Raw genomic sequence first — 8,614 nt, 5'->3', positions numbered from 1 at the left:
GGGAGGGCAAAGGGAAGGAGGAGGAAAGCTCAGGGGTGTAGAGGGGACAATGCTGCTTGTGCAGCTCCAGGCCAGCACCACGGGGACACCAGTGCCGTGGCCTCTGCAGGAGGACACCGGCCATTCCCCTTCCCACCCACCACCCGGAGCTCTTGTGCTCGCAGGAGACATTTGTAACAGAAAAGTGTTGATCCTGGAAAGCTGCAGGGGCCTGGGGATGTTTTAGAAGCGCTACTGCAAAGCCTCTTATTTTGATATCCAAAGAGATATCCAGGAAGGCCTCTTTGGCATGGGAAAACACTACAGGGAGTGCTGGAGCGGGGCACTGGCACTGGGCTGGCAGAAATAACACCAGTGTGAGGTATGGCCAGCTGGATGCTCTTCTCAGCCCAGTGGCAGAGCTGAAGGGGGAAGTGGAAAGTTAAGGAGTGTTGGGGGAGTAGGAGAGGGAGAGGGACTGGTGGAGTCACTCTCCAGCAGCCACTGGACAAATGTCCCAGATGGACAAGTCCCAAGAAGCAGAGGATCTCCAAGGCTGTTGCCAGCAGGCAGAAGGAGGGGACTGAAGAGACAGGGGGAATGGAGACAGGTCCCTGCTTGGGGCAACAGGAGAATCCCCTCCTGGTCCATCTCAGCTGCCCAGCTCCCTCTACACAACAGGGAGGAGGCTCTGGGCCTCTGGGAACGGGACAATGACAATGTGGACGAAGGTCCATCCAGGTGGGAGCGCTTGCCCAGGGTGAGTCAGTCCAGCCACGCTGGTCGAGAGGCTCCCCTGGGACGCTGTCCTGAGGGGCAGAGGAGTCCAGGGAGGCTGGACATTGTGCAAGGAGAGATCCTTGAAGGCGCAGGCAGGAACAGGCCGTGCCCGTGTGCCCAAAGACGAGCTGGCGGGCAAGCAGAGCGGCTGATCAGGAAGCTTTGGCTGGGACTCAGGGCAAACACGGAATTTACAGCTTTGGAAGAAGGGCAGCACCGCAGGAGGACGGCGAGGATGTCGTTGGGAGATGCAGGGAGAAAGGCAGAAAGGCAAAGGCCCAGCTGGAACTGAATTTGGCCAATGCCATAGGGGAGAACAGAAACGGCTTTTACAAATACATCAGCAACACCAGGAGGAACAAGAACAATCTTAATTTTTATTGAAGGCAGGGGGAAACGTTGCCACAAGGGATGAGGAGAACCCTGAGGTACTGATGTCTCCTCTGGGTGTCCCGAGCACCCACAGCACCCTCTGGCCTTCCCTCAGCAGTGACAGAAGGAAAATAACAGTCAAGGGAAAAGCGTCCAAGGAAATAACAACAGCAAATGAAACAGCATCCAAGGAGAGCCTCAGCAGTTCCTGTAGTAGAACAAGAGGCGAAGAGTTGTTGGAATCCCATTAACTTCTTCAACCTCTTGAACCTCTTCCAGTCATGCAGGTTCTTCACATTATGTCTCTTCCTGGATTGCTTTTCTGTCAGCTTCAGAGGAATCCGGGATGAATTGAACCAATGCCAATTCAGGTTTTCTGAACAGTGAAAAGCACTTGAACGTGGTGAGGAAAAGAAGGACTCTGAAAGGTGAGGATGAGCAGGCAGTCTGGGCAGATGGGTGACACTGGGAGGAGCTCTGTGCCCTTTTCTGCTCTACATCCTGTGCCTCCTTGCACTCCTTCTTCCCTTTCCATGGCAGTTTTACACCGCACCTGAAAAAACCAGAAAGGGAGAATAGGGATAAAAAGAGAAGGCAGCTGGTGATGGAGGCTGAGGGCAGCAGCGCTGCCTGTGCTCTGCCCTGTCTGGGAAGCAGCCGCTGGAGGAGTTGGGAAGTGGCGTTCCCAGCGCTGCAAACCAATGGAGTGTGCAAGGTAAATGGGGAGAAAAAAGGCTTTTTGGCACCACATCCCCAGAAGTCCCTGTTCCCGGGCCATCAGCAGTGAGGTCTGGCCAGGGAGGGCTGCAGCAGGTGCCAGCAGCTCTCCCTGCTCGCGGGGTGTGTCAGCAGATCCCAAGGAAGAGGGGGAGCCCCAGCAGGGATGGCAGTGGCTGGAGGAGCTGGGAATGAGGCCTGCATGCAAAGGGCACCTGGAGAGGATGGGAGTGAGTTCTTCACCAGCCGCTGTGGGGAGGGAGCAGGGAAAAACAGGGCAGAGCCATCAGCAGAGGAGACTGTTGTGGGAACAGAGAGGCGTTTGCTCACGCTCACAGAAAGTTGGGACCGCACTGGAGCCCAAGACATCCATCCCAGCAGTGGCGTGGGAAGGGCTGGCAGCTCCCAGGCGTGCCCAGCGCTCTTGCTCGAGAGCCCCTTTCCCGGGGCTCCCCCAAACGCGACGGGTTTGAAACACAGCCGGGGGAGACCTCGGAAGCAGCACCCGCGCGGCTGCGGGGTTCGGGGAGGAATTGCTCTTCACAGGAAAGACTCTTGGTGGCACAGCAGTGGCACGGGCAGGGAGCAGTTACCTTCTCAGGCAGAGAGTCCTGGTGTGGTGGGGTTGGGAACCAGCTTCATGAGACAGGAAGCGCATCTGGGCATGGAGAATGGGAGACTTGTTAGCATCAGTTTTCCTGTAATATTCTGCCAAAGAGGAGAGGGCAAAAGCTCTCATTGCTGCGTGGCTGAAGGCAGGAGAGCAAAGCAAAGCTTTGTGGAGAGCTGGGACAGAAGGCAGGCCAAGCTTCCCCCGGGCAGGCTGAACCCCGCTGAGCTGGGTGCTGTGGATGCTGCCACATGCTGCAGGCTTGGAAAAGCATCTCCTATGGTACCCAGCACGTGCAGGGGCATCTGCAGCGGCACCCGGGGCTCGTCACCTGGGCACTGCAGCTACAAGACAGACAGCTGGAGTCAAACAAGATATTGGCTTACGTGGAAGACACCCTTCAGCATCACAGCAGCCTGGGGATGCTTTAGAAGCGCTACTGCAAAGCCTCTTATTTTGATATCCCAAGAGATATCCAGGAAAGCCTCGTTGGAATGAGAAACTGCATTGCAGCTGAAGCAGGGGCCTGGAAGGGAAACCCAAGTGCTGAGGAATGGGGAGGTGGCTGATGGTGACGGGTGATGCTCGTTGTACCTGCACTACCAGTCCAGGGCCAGCTGTTGCGCACAGGCAGACAGAAGGGCACAGATGTGGCCAAGGAGAGCAGCAGCTGTGGGAATGCACCTCTGGATCTAGGAAAGACCCCAAAGAATTGAGGCACGAGGGAAGCAGATTGAGATGAGATATCCAAGCTGGAAACAAGCAGGAAGGCAGAGAGTTTCCTCCTCCAAGAGTTTGGCTTTGTTCTCATCAGCCTTCCAGATGAGGATGCAGCTGTGGTTTCCACTGTTCAGAGAGCCACAGCCAAAATATGGTACGTGGTGACCCAGAGGGAGCTCATGTAGTTCTTGGGCTGCTGGGAGTCCCAGAGCCGAGAACTGGCACTGGGGCTGGCAGAGGTAACAGAGGAATGGAGACAGGTCCCTGCTCGGGGCAGCAGGAGAATCCCCTCCTGGTCCATCTCAGCTGCCCGGCTCCCTCTACACAACAGGGAGGAGGCTCTGGGCCTCTGGGAACGGGACAGTGACGATGTGGACGAAGGTCCATCCAGGTGGGAGCGGTTGCCCAGGGTGAGTCAGTCCAGCCACGCTGGTCGAGAGGCTCCCCTGGGACGCTGTCCTGAGGGGCAGAGGAGTCCAGGGAGGCTGGACATTGTGCAAGGAGAGATCCTTGAAGGCGCAGGCAGGAACAGGCCGTGCCCGTGTGCCCAAAGACGAGCTGGCGGGCAAGCAGAGCGGCTGATCAGGAAGCTTTGGCTGGGACTCAGGGCAAACACGGAATTTACAGCTTTGGAAGAAGGGCAGCACCGCAGGAGGACGGCGAGGATGTCGTTGGGAGATGCAGGGCGAAAGGCAGAAAGGCAAAGGCCCAGCTGGAACTGAATTTGGCCAATGCCATAGGGGAGAACAAGAAACGGCTTTTACAAATACATCAGCAACACCAGGAGGAACAAGAACAATCTTAATTTTTATTGAACGCAGGGGGAAACGTTGCCACAAGGCATGAGGAAAACCCTGAGGTACTGATGTCTTCTCTGGGTGTCCCGAGCTCGTGGCCACCCACAGCACCCTCTGGCCTTCCCTCAGCAGTGACAGAAGGAAAATAACAGTCAAGGAAAAAGCGTCCAAGGAAATAACAACAGCGAAATGAAACAGCATCCAAGGAGAGCCTCAGCAGTTCCTGTAGTAGAACAAGAGGCGAAGAGTTGTTGGAATCCCATTAACTTCTTCAACCTCTTGAAACTCTTCCAGTCATGCAGGTTCTTCACATTATGTCTCTTCCTGGATTGCTTTTCTGTCAGCTTCAGCGGAATCCGGGATGAATTGAACCAATGCCAATTCAGGTTTTCTGAACAGTGAAAAGCACTTGAAAGTGGTGAGGAAAAGAAGGACTCTGAAAGGTGAGGATGAGCAGGCAGTCTGGGCAGATGGGTGACACTGGGAGGAGCTCCCGTGCCCTTTTCTGCTCTACATCCTGTGCCTCCTTGCACTCCTTCTTCCCTTTCCATGGCAGTTTTACACCGCACCTGAAAAAACCAGAAAGGGAGAATGGGGATAAAAAGAGAAGGCAGCTGGTGATGGAGGCTGAGGGCAGCAGGGCTGCCTGTGCTCTGCCCTGTCTGGGAAGCAGCCGCTGGAGGAGTTGGGAAGTGGCGTTCCCAGCGCTGCAAACCAATGGAGTGTGCAAGGTAAATGGGGAGAAAAAAAGGCTTTTTGGCACCACATCCCCAGAAGTCCCTGCTCCCGGGCCATCAGCAGTGAGGTCTGGCCAGGGAGGGCTGCAGCAGGTGCCAGCACCTCTCCCTGCTCGCGGGGTGTGTCAGCAGAGCCTAAGGAAGAGGGGGAGCCCCAGCAGGGATGGCAGTGGCTGGAGGAGCTGGGAATGAGGCCTGCATGCAAAGGGCACCTGGAGAGGATGGGAGTGAGTTCTTCACCAGCCGCTGTGGGGAGGGAGCAGGGAAAAACAGGGCAGAGCCATCAGCAGAGGAGACTGTTGTGGGAACAGAGAGGCGTTTGCTCGCGCTCACAGAAAGTTGGGACCGCACTGGAGCCCAAGACATCCATCCCAGCAGTGGCGTGGGAAGGGCTGGCAGCTCCCAGGCGTGCCCAGCGCTCTCGCTCGGGAGCCCCTTTCCCGGGGCTCCCCCAAACGCGACGGGTTTGAAACACAGCCGGGGGAGTCCTCGGCAGCGGCACCCGCGCGGCTGCGGGGCTCGGGGAGGAGTTGCTCTTCACAGGAAAGACTCTTGGCGGCACAGCAGTGGCACGGGCAGGGAGCAGTTACCTTCTCAGGCAGAGAGTCCTGGTGTGGCAGGGTTGGGAATCAGCTTCATGAGACAGGAAGCGCATCTGGGGATGGAGAATGGGAGATTTGTTAGCATCAGTTTTCCTGTAATATTCTGCCAAAGAGGAGAGGGCAAAAGCTCTCATTGCTGCGTGGCTGAAGGCAGGAGAGCAAGGCAAAGCTTTGGGGAGAGCTGGGACAGAAGGCAGGCCAAGCTTCCCCCGGGCAGGCTGAACCCCGCTGAGCTGGGTGCTGTGGATGCTGCCACATGCTGCAGGCTTGGGAAAGCATCTCCTGTGGTACCCAGCACGTGCAGGGGCATCTGCAGCGGCACCCGGGGCTCGTCACCTGGGCACTGCAGCTACAAGACAGACAGCTGGAGTCAAACAAGATATTGGCTTACGTGGAAGACAGTCTTCAGCATCACAGCAATGATAATGAAGACAGAACACAAAACCACAAACATGATCATTTCCCCTGTCTGCTCTGCCTTCTGTTCAGAGAAAAGGAAAGTAGATGATGGGGGGAAAGACGATTGCTCCTTCCATTCTCTTGCCCAGAAGGACACACACAGCAGTGCCCAGCAGCTCTCCTACCTTCCCTGTGGCTTCCTTGCCCTCCCCCAGGGCCATGCGTCTGGACAGGTCTTGCAGGGGACACTGGCCCTTGCATTCAGAGGCTCCCTGGTTCTCTTGCCTCTCACCGAGCACCTTTAGAAGCAGCCCAGTCTTTGAGACCATCTTGGCACAGGCCAGCTGGAGCTGGGGCAGGCTGCAGTCCGTCCTCAGGGCTCGCTCCACATGGGCCATGAACGTCCGCAGGCCTTTGTCCGGCACCAGCAAGCGCAGGAAACGATCGACCGTGGTTTCCAAGCGCTCTCCTGGAACCAGCGCAAGGTCTGGGCCTTGGGGGCTCCCAGGTTTATTGAGGAACCTGGAGCCTTCTTCCGGTTGCTTCCAGTGTGTCTCTGTGGAGTCAGGGATGATCAGGAGGTGCCCGCCCAGAGAGGACTGCCCCTCTTCAGCCGTGGCCTCTCCCCTGATGCTCGCAGAGGGGCGGCTCTGAACCAACGGGTCAGAGAGAAAATCCAGGTTCCTGTTTAGACGCTGGTCGACTTTGGGCTCTCCCACTGCTTTCATAGGGCCCATGACCTGGTAGAAAAGCTGATTATGTCCAACCCAGTACTGGCTGTCCTGCTGCTGATTGTGAGTCATAATGAAGTTCTGCCTTGGAGCTGGATCTTGCTGCTCATCTCTGTGGTGTCCAGCGATAGAGGCATCGTCACTGGGGTTTAACCCACCAGCTCCATCCCAGGGGTTTAATGCTTGCCAGTTCAAACGGGAGTCCTGCTGCTTGTGATGCCAGCTTGAGGGTGTCTTTTCCTCCACATCCTTCAGCCTGGCAGGCTGGGGCTGCTGTGGGACAATGCTTTTAACAGTCTTGATGCTTTCAGCCTTGTCCACCTTCTTCTCGAGCTTGGCTCTCAGGTCATCAACGCTTGTTTTGCCTTCATGCCCTGAGAGGTGCTGAGGGGGATGTGAATTTGTTCTGGAATTGGCCAGGCTGCTGACATCACCCTCAGTGCTCAGGGTCAGGGCAACCGCAAATGTTACGGTTCCATGATCTCCCAGGGAAGGCTCCTTGGGCTTGAGGCTCAACACTGGGCTGGTGTTCAGCTCTCTGGGCAGTTGCGTGTCCATTATTTCTCCCCGTGTCTGAAGCAGACGAGCTGTGTGAGCTGGAGAACACCAAGAGAGCAGATCAGAGCTCGGCACAAAGCCCGGCTCAGAGGTTACCCCAAGCAGCAGGAGCTCGTCTCAAGGCCAGGGAGCAGAGTGGGGGATGTGTCGTGGACAGGATTCCCTTCCAGCCATGCCATTATCCCCTCAGGGCAGAGCAGAGAGCTGGTTCTTTGCTGGTGTCTCTCCCGGGGCTCTGTTTGGGTGGGAGGGAAACATGCTGGGGGAATGGGTTTGGTGTCAGAGAGTTTCCCACAGCTCCAGAGGAGCCAGGCTTGGGTCGCTCTGCAGGAGCCAGTGAAGAGCCAGAGAGCCCAGAGGAAAGATCAGCGCTGCAGCGGAGGCACAGACTGGCACGGGAGAGAAGCCCAGGGACTGCTTTGCTCCAGGGCCGTTCCCAACAGCAGCCGCTCAAGCTGTTACACCATGAAAAACTTCCTGAAGGGCACCGGAGCTCTGAGACTGTGCCGTGGGAAACGTGGGGCTGAGGCAGTGAGAGAAAGGAGCTTCCTGGGGAGCCTGGAAACCTGGCTGTGTCTGTTTGCAGAAGTCCAGCCTTGGCCCTGCTGTGGAGAGGAGGTTCCCTCCCCTGTGCCCAGCTAGAGCAGGACAGTGCTTTGCTCCCCCTGCACAGGCCAAGGAGGGAATAACGGTGCTCGGTGTTCACCCTGCAGAGCACATCGGGGTCCCTGCCCTCTCTCCTGCACGTGGCAGTGGGGTGGCCCAGTGAGCTGTTCCTTCTCCAGACAGTATTTGACACACAAGATATGAGTAATGCCCAGGAACTTTTCAACCCAAGGTGTTTTGTGCAAGTCCTGGACTCCAAGGGGAGGCCAGGAGCCCCAGCACGGGGCAGTGCTGCAGCACCTCCCCAGGCTCAAGAGAAGTGGCAGATGTCAGCTCCCCCCAAGCCCCTCCGGACACCAACCGCACTGCGGGGCGCTGGTGCTGCACAGCTTCTCGCAGAGGAACTGGATGGTCCTGCACGGGCTCTCGGCGAGGGGACGCTCCTGGCACAGGCAGCAGGCCACATCCTTGGGCACTTGGCTAAAGACAAGAGGGGATTATTGGAGGAACAGCCGGCCACCCAATCCATGTCTGCGAGCCCAGCTCAGGGAACAGACGGATACCACGCGTGGGGGCTGTGCTTCACGGTGTGCCACAGCTCTGGCAAAGTCCCCTCACTCCCAATCCTAAACATCAAAAGGGGGTTTCACCCTGGAAAATGCAACTGCTCCCTAAATACCACTTGACACACAAGTGCACTCGCCTGGAGTTGAAAGTCCCCTTTGAAAAGCCTGCAGCAAGTCACCCAGAAGATGAAATTGTGCCTCTGAGCTGGTGAGTTTGGCAGGTTCCCAGAAGGAAACAGCAACCCTTGAGCTTACTGGGCTTGTTCTGGTTTTGTGGCCCACGGATTTGTTTTGCAAGCAGAGCCCTTGTCCCAGCACTCAGGGCGTGCTGGCGGCTGGGGCTCAGTCCCACACACTCACAGGCTTTCCAAGCTCACTGTGCTCTGCAGGAACAGCAGCAGCGTCTGCGGAGTCACTTGGGTGGCACTCAGGTCTCTGCA

The sequence above is a fragment of the Corvus moneduloides genome, chromosome 26, assembly GCF_009650955.1.
Source record: "Corvus moneduloides isolate bCorMon1 chromosome 26, bCorMon1.pri, whole genome shotgun sequence".
Taxonomy (NCBI): domain Eukaryota; kingdom Metazoa; phylum Chordata; class Aves; order Passeriformes; family Corvidae; genus Corvus; species Corvus moneduloides.
This window is presented reverse-complemented; position numbering follows the sequence as displayed.